Genomic DNA, 13,743 nt, shown 5'->3' with positions numbered 1-13,743 from the left:
AGTTTGTTTTTACCAACCATATGTGTACATGTACACACACATAGAGTTCTTTTGATATCTTTTAAATCACATTACTATAAATTACCCATGGGGACACATAGACTGAGAGTAAAAATATACCCTACTCCTACTAATAGATTTCTTTTTTTTTTCTCTTTGATCCTACAGGGAAAGAAAAACTTAAACATACATTTTTTTTAATTCTTTTTTTTTTTAAGATTTTATTTATTTATTTGACAGACGGATCACAAGCAGGCAGAGAGGCAGGCAGAGAGAGAGAAGAAAGCAGGCTCCCTGCTGAGCAGAGAGCCCAATGCGGGACTCGATGCCAGGACCCTGAGATCATGACCTGAGCTGAAGGCAGAGGCTTTAACCCACTGAGCCACCCAGGCGCCCCTTAAACATACATTTTAACCAGTTGTCTTTTTACGCTTTACATTTATATTACAGTTCTTATATGAAAGTCCTCTTCATTTATATTTTAGAAACAAAATCACAGATTATGTCAAATATTTTATCACAAGTGCTGGGATGAGGAAGAGGTTGGAAGCTCTACTTGGAAAAGAGATAATGGAAGAGGAGATACTTTGAAATTCAATTCTTGTTATATATTTCTAGTACCTGACTCTCTCTTTTTTTTCTTGCAGCTATGTTTTTTCTTTTCAAAAATTCTGTCCCCCAGATTAGCCTTAGTACAAGAAGAGGACTGAAATGTCTTGAGAGGGGAAGTCATAACAAGCATCAATCAGTAGAAGGTCAAGGGAATGAGAGGGAAGGAGAAAAATTTCTCCACTGTGATAGGTGGCTACGTGTGCATTTTAGTGTCCATTCATAAACAAGGAAGCAATGGGATCAAAAATTTAGGAAACACATCTAGTTACTGTCCCAGGTCTTTCAGGCATCAGCATAGTGGTACCTAACCCACAGTTTAAAGAACATCTGGAGTCCACTAACATTTTCAATCAATGGAACTTATTTAAGGTAAATCCTATAAATAAGTATATGGGACCTGAAATTGGAGCTTCAGGGATGAATGGTGCAGAGTTAGAGAATAGGCAGTTCTTTCTTTGCTGGGTAGTGTATAAGAGTAAAAATGACACACAGACTAGGTCTGCACAAAAAAAAATCCCCATAATCATTGGGGAAATATACTAATTTCCTGTGGCTTCTAAGTGTTTTTTGCCAAACATTAAAACTTTCTTCCTATTGAGTGTAAATATATAGGGAAATAAAAATATAGTAAAACTAATATATACTTAGTATACTGTAATTTAAAACAAATGATAATTAAAGGGTCTCGTGTCTATAAAAATATGTTTTTTTCCTTTTAAAAAAATTTAAAAAAATTTTTTTATAAACATATAATGTATTATTAGCCCCAGGGGTACAGGTCTGTGAATCGCTAAGTTTATACACTTCACAGCACTCACCATAGCACATACCCTCCCCAATGTCCATAACCCCACCACCCTCTCCCTCCCCCACTCGCCCCCCCTCAGTTTGTTTTGTGGTATAAAAATATTATTGAGAGTATTTTGAATAGGCCTGCTTTTTCTCCTGGTGTAACACGGTACAGAGTGGGGATCTTTTGACACTTTGGAGGATTGTCTTACTCTACTCTAAGTTTGAAAAGGCTTCCAAAATTTCTATGGCTATTTGCACATTCAATGTCCTAAAATATCTCTCAGAGTTGCTTTAATGTGAAGTTTTCTGATATTGTCTCTTCATCTGAAAGTCTCTCCCTCTTCATCACAATCACTTTCTTCCTTTAAAAAAAAAAAATCAGAGAAGGAGGGAGAGAGGAGAGGAAGAGGGAGATAGAGAGAATATCTTAAGGTGGCTCCGTGCCCAGCATGAAGCCCAATGTGGGGCTTGATCCCACAACCCTGAGATCAATACCAGAGCCGAAATCAAGTGTTAGTCGTTTAACCACTGAGCCACCAAAGGGCACTGAACACTTTTCTTCCTTAATGTCTCTGGGTTTGCTTTTACTAATTCCCTTGGTTGCTTTTGAGCCATGATGGTGTCAACATTGCCACAGTCAGATGTTTCATATGTCACTTCATTTACTTGGGATTTGAATTTTATTTCTACCATCATCACTCTTCATTTATTTGCTGTACTTTCATCTTTCCTGACCAATTCCTTTTTTTGATTATTCATTTTATAAAATGTGAATTCATCACTTGGAAAAAAGGAAGCAACACAACTATACTTTTTGTTGAGAAGGGAATTGTAGATGAACGGTGATCAGCCATTAATAGGCTTTGAAAAAAGTGATGTGATTAATCACTAATCATGATGTACATCTCCTATGTCCATGGTGATTTGTGGACTAAAGAGTAGAATCAAAGTAATTTTATATAATTACTTAGAGGTATTATACTTAGAGGAAATTTTAACCATGTTGTTGGTCTGGTGTTATTTAACGAACCCATGGTAATTGAAATCTGTGCCCATAGAGCTATGCAAAGGCAGGGCTTGTTTGGACTGTATATATTCCTTAATAATGGAAAGTCATAAATAAATAACTCATTTAGAAATGTTTAAATATATGTTTAAAACATATACTGAGAGTGGGGGCACCTGGGTGGCTCAGTGGGTTAAGCCTCTGCATTCAGCTCAGGTCATGATCCCAGGGTCCTGGGATGGAGACCCCGCATCAGGCTCTCTGCTCAGCAGGGAGCCTGCTTCCCCCTCTCTATCTGCTGCCTCTCTGCCTACTTGTGATCTCTGTCTCTCAAATAAATAAATCAAATCTTTAAAAAAAAAACCAAACATATACTGAGAGAATAAAAATAATAATGTTAAAGAACATTTTTTTTTCCCTTTTTATCTTTTTCTCTACCACTTTCAACTCAGGTTGGAGTGAGGATCTTGATAAGATAAAGAAGAAAGAGCTTTGTTAACATAATGTGTCATTAAATCATATAGTAAAGATTTATTGTCCACATATATACCCCACTTTTTAAAAAAGTTAAAGCCTCTTTCTGAAATGGGAACTTACAATAACCCTGAAAAACATATATAGCATGTATTCATAATGGAGGTGATATTGTCCCAAGGAGGTAAAAGTTGGCTTTGGGATGAAGAAAAAAAACCCTACATATTACAATGTATCATGGCCCTCCAAAGTGCAATCTTAAATGACAAAATCTTATTCCTTAGTACTTAATTACACTCATTAATTAGTATCTTAAGGTAAATTTTTGTCTTAGTGCAGCAAAAATGAAGTTTGAGGAACACTGTGCTGTAATAAAGCTTAAAACATGAAGAGTCTTGTAAGCTTTGTTGAGTTAGAACTTGAGGAAGGATAGAGTGAATTTTAAAAAGACTAAGCTAGACTAAGGAAAAACAAGTCAAGAAGGCATCCTTGGTCATCTACTCGAGGCCCACTCCACACAGACCTCATGGGGAGAGTAAAAAATTGTTAGCACTATTTTTTGAACCCTGGGTGTTTCTGTGATTAATTAATCGAAAGATTGTTGACTTTCTGATAATGAACTGTACCTGCAAGCTTTTTTAGACATTGTGTGAATTAATTAAATCATCAATCAAATATTTACATTTCTATTCTCTATAAAGCCTTATTCTATGGATGATACGAAGTCCCAGTTTTTATGAACTATGCCTCAGGTTGAGAAGACAGGGATTAGTATCTGAAAAATTAGACAGCACACACAGACAAATATATCCCAGTGCTGTGCAAGATCTATTATTGAGTAAATTCTTGGTTCATAAGGGCTCTGAGCTCAGAGAAATGAAAAATTTTTAAATTGATTTTGAAAAGACTTGACCTAGGCTTTAAAAGACAATGGGCAAGAATTTTAAAATGTTCTAGAAAAAAATATTAAAGCAACCTGATTTTTAAAAATACATTTCAGGATCTGATTTTAAAAGTTTAGAAAATCAGTTTGGAAACTGCAAGTCACTTTGTATTTCGATTAAGCTCTATAAGTTTAAAAAGCAACTTTCTGATTACCTTATTAAAAAAATAGGAAAGATTCCTAGCCAGACTTCCAGGTTATCTTTGCCTTTCACTGTTTTAACTATGATATTTAAAACCCTGGAGAGATAGAAATTAATCTGTAGAAAAATTGGTAGCTACGCAAATACTTCTTGTCCATAGAAATGCAAAATCTCTCTGGTGGAGGACCAAATGATTTTATCTAAAAATCACCTTGAGTATTTTTCCAAAATAACTATTTTAATGGGGTGCAGGCTATAAAATGATATTTTTGCAAGTGTGCAAAAATCATGCCTCTCATAGAAATGTAAAATAAAAATATGTCAAAAATTTTATTTAACTTATTATTTAATAAGGGCACCAGAAAAATGGTTAGAAGGAGAATCCACAGAGTAAAACACATGTACAGGCCATTAGAAATCCCGAAATGAATTTGCTTAACAGGTGCAAACTGACTTTTTCTATAGGGGGGAAAGGTAATCAATTGGACTTCCCCCCAGAGAGATTTTTGCATTTCTGTAGACAAGAACGATTTGCATAGCTATCAATTTTTTTACAAATTAATTTCTATCTCTCCAGGGTTGTACAGTAGTGTAGTCAAAACAATGAAAAGCAAAGATAACCTGGAAAGTTGACTGGAATTCTTTCCTATGATTCTTTTACAAGATAATTGGAAAGTTGCTTTTGAGCTTTATTAAGCTTAATCGAAACACTAATGAATTTGTCATTTACAAATGACTTTTTAAACTTTTAAAATTAGATCCTGAAATACTCCCAGATATGCCCTGTGAGAGGCAGGGCCTAAAAACTCCTCGAGGGTACTTCTAGCTATTTACTGTATGAACCGGACATGGAATCTCAAGACACCAGGACCCAGGAGTGACTGAACAATCAATAACTTCAGGAGGCTTATTAAAGTGTACCGGAATTCCAATAAGCTAGACTTACTCTGTTTCTCTGACAGGATGTGGTTTTACAAGGCCACTATATGCTTTTCTTCAAGAAAACTATTCAGGGAATGACACTAGAAGCACAGGGAACAACATTAAAATAGAGATAAACTGGACTTCATCAAGATTTAAAATGCCCTTCAAAGTACAGTATCAAGAGAGTGAAAATTCGAATCACAGAATGGGAGAAAATATTGGCAAATCATATGTCTGGTAAGAGATTAATATCCAAAATATACAAAAAACTTCTGTAACTTAACAAGAATAACAAAAACCAACCCAATTTAAAAATGGGCAAACTACCTGAAATCTAGATGTTTCTCTAAAATGATTGGCTCCAAATGGTCAATAAACACATGAAAAGATGCTCAACATCACTAATCACTAGGGACATGGAAATCAACCAGTATGGAATACCACTTCCCACACATTAGGATGGCTTTTATAAAAAAAGGCGAGGGGGGGAAGAACATTACAAATGTTGTGAGGATGTGGAGAATTTGGAAGCCTGGTACATTACTGGCAGGAATATGAAATGATGCAGCCACGGTGGAAAACAGTAGGACGGTTCCTCAGAAAGTTAAACATAGAATTACCATAATGACCCCACAATTCCACTTCTAGCTATGTACCCCCAAAGAACTGAAATCAAGGACTCCAACAGACACTTATACACAAATGTTCATAGGAGCATTATTTATGACAGCCAAAAGATGAAAACAACCCAAATGTCTATCAATGGATGAATGGATAAATCTAATGTGGTACATACATGTAATCAAATATTATTCAGTCTTCAAAAAGAAGGAAATTTTAATAAACGCTACAAAATCTATGAAACTTGAAGACATTATGCTAAAGTGAAATAAGCCAGACACAAAAGGACAAATATCATATATGAAGTCTGTAACATAGGCAAGAGACAGAAATAATAATAGAGGTTACTGAGGCTGGGGGAAGGAGGAGTGGGGGTGATTGTGTAATGGGTATAGAGTTGGTGCTTGGGATGTTGAAAAAGTTCTAGAAAAGGATCAAGCTGACGGTTGAATAGTATTGTGAATGTATTAATGCCACAGAATGTTACACTTAAAAAATGGGTAAAGTAGTACATCTTTTTGTTGCATATGGATATATATATATATATATATATATATATTTCTAGATGATGGTGTGTCAATATACAGGAATTCTATGTTCAAATGAAAGAATGCTCATCAGTAAGTATATGCTTACTTATATACCAGTATATACTAGCATCTAAAAATGTTTTCTCAAGGGAGTATATTGACCATTCTAAAATACATTAAAAGAAAAGGTCATTTCTTTCCCTACCAGTTAGATAGACAGTGTTATAGAAATTTTGTGGTTTTTATTCGTAGTGTTCTACTTATTACTTTTTGTAAAAAGTGCTGCCCTCAGCTTTTGAAGTCAAGTCAAACGGACTGTCATATTCAGTACTGCAAATTTATATTTGGGGCCCTCAGACAAGGGCAAACATACATTCTGTTAATAGTTAGACAAATATTTCTATAGAGAAGTTAAAAGAATCTTTTTCCTTTTATGGACTGAACTTGGCACCTTGGTGATACTTGCAAATTGTGTTCAGTGCTTAGCATTTATGATCTTTTAAATGAGTTTGAGCTTGGAAAGGGGAATATAAGTTTGGTCACTATGAACAATACTTAATGCTTAATTTTATGATGAATAAATACAATGGAAGGAAAAAAAGGCAGTTTTTGTACTTTAGTCAAATTCTGCTTTTTAGTAAAATGCATTTAAAAATGCTATCTAGCATTTTTAAAGCACTTTCTAATAACCTTGACATGTTGGTTTGAAATTATTTTCTATGTTGGGTTTCATATAGTATAACCCAAGGCTTATATAATTTTATTATACCTGGACATTTGTTTTTTTTTAAATAAGGAACTTTTTGCAACCAAAATTTTTAACCAGAAAAAAATGCACATAGAAACAAGAAGAGCAAATAGTTATTTTGTGAAAATTTTAAAAATATGTCCTTTAATAAGTCAAGAATAAGATAATTTGAGGTGCGGGATGGTGGTTGTTGATGTCAGAAGGTACTCAGAAACTAGGGCTATTAATACAAATGGTAATTTTAGAAAATAAAGTTCAGCTGAAATCAGAGAACCAGGTCTGAGCCAGTCTTTGATTAGATGTGTCTAATCACAGAAAAATAATTGTCTAATAACATAATTTGAATCTTCTCATTTATAGAAACCTTAATCTCATGCATTTTAAGATCCTTAAAGTCTGTAGCTATTAACTTTGAGTATTAATTGAATATTACTACAATAGAGTCCCACCCTCAAACAAGGAAATCAGTGATGTATGACTTTTCTTTTTCTTTTTGCCAAAAAACTTTTAAAAATTTTTTGAAAAAATTTTTTGAGGTTACAGAACTGTCATTTTTAATTTGGTATCTGAAAGAATACTTGAACAGACCATTAATCAACTTTGATAAGACCTTGATGATCCCAGTTACCAAATAATAATCAACCTCATTGTGTGAAGCACAAATCTTATAAAACTAATAAAATCTTAAGATAGTGGACCTGGTAAAGGAAGTTAAAAAACAAAAACAAAAACTTTGAGTTAGCAGAGATTTTGATTTGGTCTTAAATGACAAAATGATCAACTTAGAAATGGTCTAGGTTAGGCTCACTGCATAAAAATAAATCCATGGATTCACCACATGACTTACTTTTCATCTATACACATTGTTCCATTCAACATCTATGTCTTTCTCCAACCCATGGTAGTGTCTTGATAAAGATTTTTGTGGGGAAACTCGCGGCTTGATATTTTGGAAGTGTTTAAAGAAGATAAAATTTGCTGAAATTTGGTGTAGATCCTGAAGCTTGCCAGAAGGATGGCATGAAAAATTTTTGATTTTTTTTCTTATGGTTCAGAGACCTTAATATCCAGTCCCTTATTAATTAGTCAGACATGACAGAAATGTGGTAAATTTTTAGGCTTAGCAGTCTGCCATGGGTCCATTCTCTGATTAGCCTTAATCTTCTGCAACTCCTTGAATTCAGGTTCAGCAAAAAGACTATTATTTATATGATCATGACTGAGCATTTGATGAGAATGCAGCCTTTCTATAGTGTAAATCCGATCCTTCTGAAAATTCTTTAATGGCTCCCCATTAACTCCATGACAAAAGTATAAATTCTTCAGCATGGCAGACAAAAGTTTTAGCGTTTGGACCCAACCGTCTTCTCTAGAAACAAATTTCCTAGTTGTTAGGTACAAATAGTCTAGTTAATTGATTTGCTACTAACTTCCAAAACATCACACACGCCCTCACAGTCGTCCCTTACACAGATAGCTCCCTCTGCCTTGAATATCTTTTCCCAACTTTTGTTTTTAGTTTTACATCTCAACTTGCTTCTTTCCTATCTCCTTCAGAATAAATCTAGCCCTTTTCTAGATTTCTCTGATGTGCTAAGCTTGAGTCTGCCATGGCATTTATCACATTGAATTATAATCATGTGTCTTCATCTCTCTTCTTTACTAGACAATGAACACTTTCAGACTTGAAAATGTATCTTTTACATCTTTTTGCACAACATTTAACATAGTGCTCAAAGTAGGCAATAATGAAAGATTAATGATTTAATGTTTTTGCATTTATACCCCATAACAACCCTGTAGGGTAGGTAGTTTCATTCTTATTTTAAATGTAAGGAAACAAATTCAAAAAGAACTAGTGAAAACTCTCTTTTTGTTACCTAGGGGGATATAGCCAATGAGTGGTAGAATCAGAATTCAACACAAACCTTCTGATTCTATGTAATGCTACCACCCAAATAATTCCGTCAAACATGTATCCAAGAAAAATAGATATGTATAAATTTCTCATTACTCAGATTTTGCCATTCAAAGAACATTGACTATTGAAAGGAAAGCAATACCATTGTTTGTATTTGGTGAGTAAAAACTATTATTTAAAAAAAAAGATTTATGCCTTATAAATATCACCAAATATTGACCATATCTCAGGCAGAGGCTTCACAATTATATATTAATTACTCCTCCCTGCACTAATATATGGATCGCAAGAAATGCTATTTTAAATATTGGCTTCCAGTGAACCAGTTTTTCAGTGTAAACAACAGAAGAAAAGCCTGTTTTTTCCTTTAGGATATTGTTGAGCTTTTTGACTAAGTAAGAGAGGGTGCAGATTAGCCTGATACATTATTTTAAATAAAAAAGTAAGAGGGGGCGCCTGGGTGGCTCAGTGGGTTAAAGCCTCTGCCTTAGGCTCAGGTCATGATCCCAGGGTCCTGGGATCGAGCCCCACATCAGGCTCTCTGCTCAGTAGGGAGCCTGCTTTCCTTCCTCTCTCTCTGCCTGCCTCTCTGCCTACTTGTGATCTCTGTCAAATAAATAAATAAAATCTTTTTAAAAAAATGTAATAAGAATTTTTGTTTTTTCCTAATGGTTTAGAAGGATTTTATTAGTTAGGTATGGGGGATTGGATTAGAGAGATAAATTTAGAGATAAAAAAAGATGGGAAAAAAATGATTTTCTTTAGAGAGGGAGCAGTATCCTATCAATATGTCATAAGGACAACATAGAAGAGGATTATATGGAAAGAAGGTGAATGAGCTGAAGTAAGCATGGGATATAATATTAAATATACATATATATAATACAATGATTATATATTCATGTTATATGTATATATTATATGTATATATATGAGGAAGAAATTAAGTGCTATAATTTCACTTTTTTACCCCAAACATCAGTAAATTATTTGTTACACTACATAGCATTTGTTGGTGAAATTTGGTAGTAAAAAATTATTTTTTGTGTTTGTAATTTTCTTAATATTTGGGGGCAAAAGTCAATCAGAGAAAACAGCATGCAGGATCATGGACAGCTAAACAACAGAAGATACAAATTGAGCCAAGAGAGTAGGAATTTGGGAGATAATTGATAGGCATATGATAATGAAAACAACACCTCTCAACTTCACCCTACATCTCATCCCACTGAAAAAAGTTTGTTGGAGTGAAGTTTTCAGTGATTTTTTTAATATCAGTAAGTAGTTTTTGGGTAGGTTGAGGCTGTTTGTAGTTGAAAAATGCTCCCACTGAGGAAACTAAGGCTTAATAATACACAAACCCCCCATCTGATTAAATATATCTGAGAGCTGTATTTAAAGACTAGTTTATAACTTGTAACTCTTTCTCCTTGGGGATATTTGCCAATTCTGAGTATTAAGAATCAGGGCTTGGGCAGATTCGTTGCTGGAAGAGAGAAACCAGCAGAGCTTTTGGCATTTCTAAGGAATTGGAGTGACAAAATAGGGAGTTTTAAGTAGAATCAATGAACAGCTGGCTTCCCCTGGCAGACATTTGTCCAATTCTGAAGCTCTGCGAGGTGGTAAGGTAATCAGATAAACTGAAGACTTCTGAAAAGCAGAGTGGAATTACTTACACTCTAATGGTGCTCAAGAGACAAAGATGTGCTAGGATCCAGAAACCTATTGAAAACACTGGTTGAAAGCATGAAGGACATCATCTAAGATCAGGGGGAAATTTAGGAATACTCTTAGTTTTAGCAAAGTTGTAACCTAAACTCAACTGTTTCTAGATTAAGATGCAAACAACCCATCATTTATTTGCTAGGTAGAAGTAAATGTAAACCCACTCAGATCAAAGATAACATCGTATGGAATTACTAATGTTTGTATTACTGTTCCTGGCGTTCAATCAAAATTACTAGGCATGCCAATAGAAAAAAAATAGATAATAGAAACAGATGCATATGACTAAGATAGTAGAAATAACAGGATCTTTAAAATATTTTTTACAACTATGTTACAATAGAGAAAAAGAAAGGTGGACAAAATGAATTAAAAGATAACAGAATTTCATCAATAAAATGGAATCTGTAAAAAAACTAAACAGACATCCTTAAACTCGAAAATTATAATGTCTAAAATTATGATTTCATGAAATGGGATTAACAGCAGCCTAGAAACAGCAGAAAATGCATCAGCAAATTCAAGGGAAGTAAGTCCATATAAAATATACTTGTTGGTATAGAAATACAAAAATTAAAAGGAGTGGAAGAAAAGAGATCATAAGACAGATGTGGGTCAGAGTCAACTATATGTGTTTCAGAATCCCTAATGTATATATTACTGGAGTCCCAGAAGGGTAGGAAAGAAAACAATAACTTACATAAAACTTAAGGAAGATAACCAACAGTTTCAAGAAGCTCAGTGAAGCTAAACCACAACATAATGATCCTGCTGGAAACGAAAGACAAAAAATTTTAAAATTAGCCAAAGGGGGAAATTACTTTCAAAAGAACAACAGTATTTCTCAACACTAAAGATAGAAGCCATATGATAGTGAAGTGACACTTGAAAATGTTAAAAGATAATTCAGACCAAGCCCATACCCAGAAAAAAAGATTCAGAAAAGTTGAAAGTAAAAGGATAAATGCCATTCAAACCTTGACCACAAGAAGGCTCATGTAGACTCATGTAGATATATAGCTGTCAGACAAAGCGAATTATAAGATGCTTCACTATGAATTCAAGGAGTTCTTTTTTTATTCAACAGTCAATCCATCAGGTAGATAAAACGATTCTAAATCTATATTACCTAGTAACACAGTTCTAAATATATAAAGCAAAAATGGACAGAATTAAAAGCAGGAATAGACAAAACCAACATCAGAATGGGAGAATTTCATGTCTTTATCAGTAGCTGACAGAACAAAATGGCAAAATCTAAACAACACAACTTATAAATTGACCTAATTGACATATTTAGAAACTGAATCCAATAATGACAAAACCACATTACTCTCAAGTTCATGTGTAATTTTTACCAAAATTGATTATATTCAGTAACTTCAGATTCCAGATCTGGGTACTGGTGCCTCACAGCTGCGTATCTGATTTTTTTGGGTCCTCCCTAGTTCCTTCTTACTACTCTCTACACTATCCTTTGCTATCTGTCTCGCTTTTCTCTTTAATAGGTGAGTACTTTAGGCTTTCAGTAGACTTCAAAATATTATATTATTTTGACCTATATGGTCCCTATACATTCAAGGCTTTTGGTTTCTTAATGGTTTCCTGGTCTGACATCTCTTTTTGCTATAAATTTCAGGTTCTCTCAGGAGCTAATGACTGATTAGAAGTATATCTTCCCATTATCCTCCTGAAATCCAGGCAGAGCAATGAGAAAAACAATCTATTTTCCTTTTTTTTTTTTTTCAAATGGCATCAATATTTTGAAAAATCAAAAATAAGTATACATATGAAAGTATAGATATATATGACTAATAGGAACTGAAAGAGTCATGTCAAAGAACATAGCCTATATAAATAGGCTCTCATTGGCCAAATTTAGAGCAGAGAAATTTAAACAATAATGACTGTAACTGAATGAAATGTGTTGAATAAATAAAAAATAATTTGTCCATAAGACTTCTTAAAGAAGGAAAAGCCAGAAAAAGCAAAGAAAAAAAGCAAAATAATATATACTACCAGTTGAAGCTATTAAAATATCCTAAGAAATTGAGATGTTACTGATGCTTTTATTTTGTAAATGAGTTCTTATTGTTTGATAAACAAAATTGCATACTTTTTGAATTAGTTTTTTTCTAGTATCTTTAGGGACTTAAAGTTAAGTGAGACTCTTAATCACTATCTGTAGTTTCTTTTAATTAATCTTTTATGTTTCAACAACAAAAAACTAACAGTTAAAAAAATTAACCAATTAGTTCATTGGGGTAAACTTGCATCTACTGACAAATTCTGAATGTAGCCTATTACTAATAGATAATAAATCTGAATATAAAACCATTATAATGCTTACTGTGATGTTTGAAATGTGAACATTTTAATAGGGTTATCAGAGATAGGTGGTAGTAAATGTGTTCTGGTATTGCCTCAGAAAGAATTTTAATCCAGTAGATAGTTTATTTTTTGCTTTTCTTTTAAAATTGGCATTTGTTTTTTTAATAACTGGCAAGCCATAGTGGCCAGCAGTATTTATAGGAGTTTTCAACTGATATTATGAATATCAAAGACAAATCTTTTAAAAATTCAGTTGTTTCATTTAATTTTCACTGTTAAACACTATGATTGCCTTCTCGTCTTTGTAGCTACCAATTCTAAAGATGGACTCCCAAATTAATGAACTATTTAATGACTGTATCAGTTTAATTTTAAGAAGTAAATTCTTGAAAGAAAACAGATATATCTATGTGTGAACAAAGTTCTCTAGCAATAAAAAATCACACGCCTTTTATTTTTTATTTTGTTATACTTGCTAATCTTTAAGGAAATTATAGATTTACTCTTTCATTTGTCCAATTAATCTTTAACACTATGAAATAACTCACAGAAAAAATGGCTAGTATGGAACCTGGTAGTTATATTAAAAGGGTTTGCTACAGAGAAGAGAAAGATATTGCAATTCTTTAATTCTTCAGCTATTTAGTAAAGCTATAAACTAAAAACCTGTTACAAAATCCCTTTTTTATTCCCTAGAAGACTATTTTGAATTTTTCCTTATATCTTTGTTATGTTAACAAATTCCAGAATGCATTATATGTTATTTCCCAAGGTAAACAAATGATGTATTATCATTACCCTGAAGTGTCTTTTCCATAATTATATTGAAAACTGGAGCTTTTGTTCTAGAATTACAAAGAAACAACAGGGAACTACCAATTTGTATTATAATTTTATGTAATTTGTAGCATATGATCAAATTCAAAAGTATTTTAATTTCAAATTTTAATTAAATTATAATGTCTGTCCAATAA

The sequence above is a fragment of the Martes martes genome (assembly GCF_963455335.1).
Source record: "Martes martes genome assembly, chromosome: 4".
In the NCBI taxonomy this organism is placed as follows: domain Eukaryota; kingdom Metazoa; phylum Chordata; class Mammalia; order Carnivora; family Mustelidae; genus Martes; species Martes martes.
The sequence above is the reverse complement of the archived record's forward strand: the minus strand, read 5'-3'. Positions refer to the sequence as shown.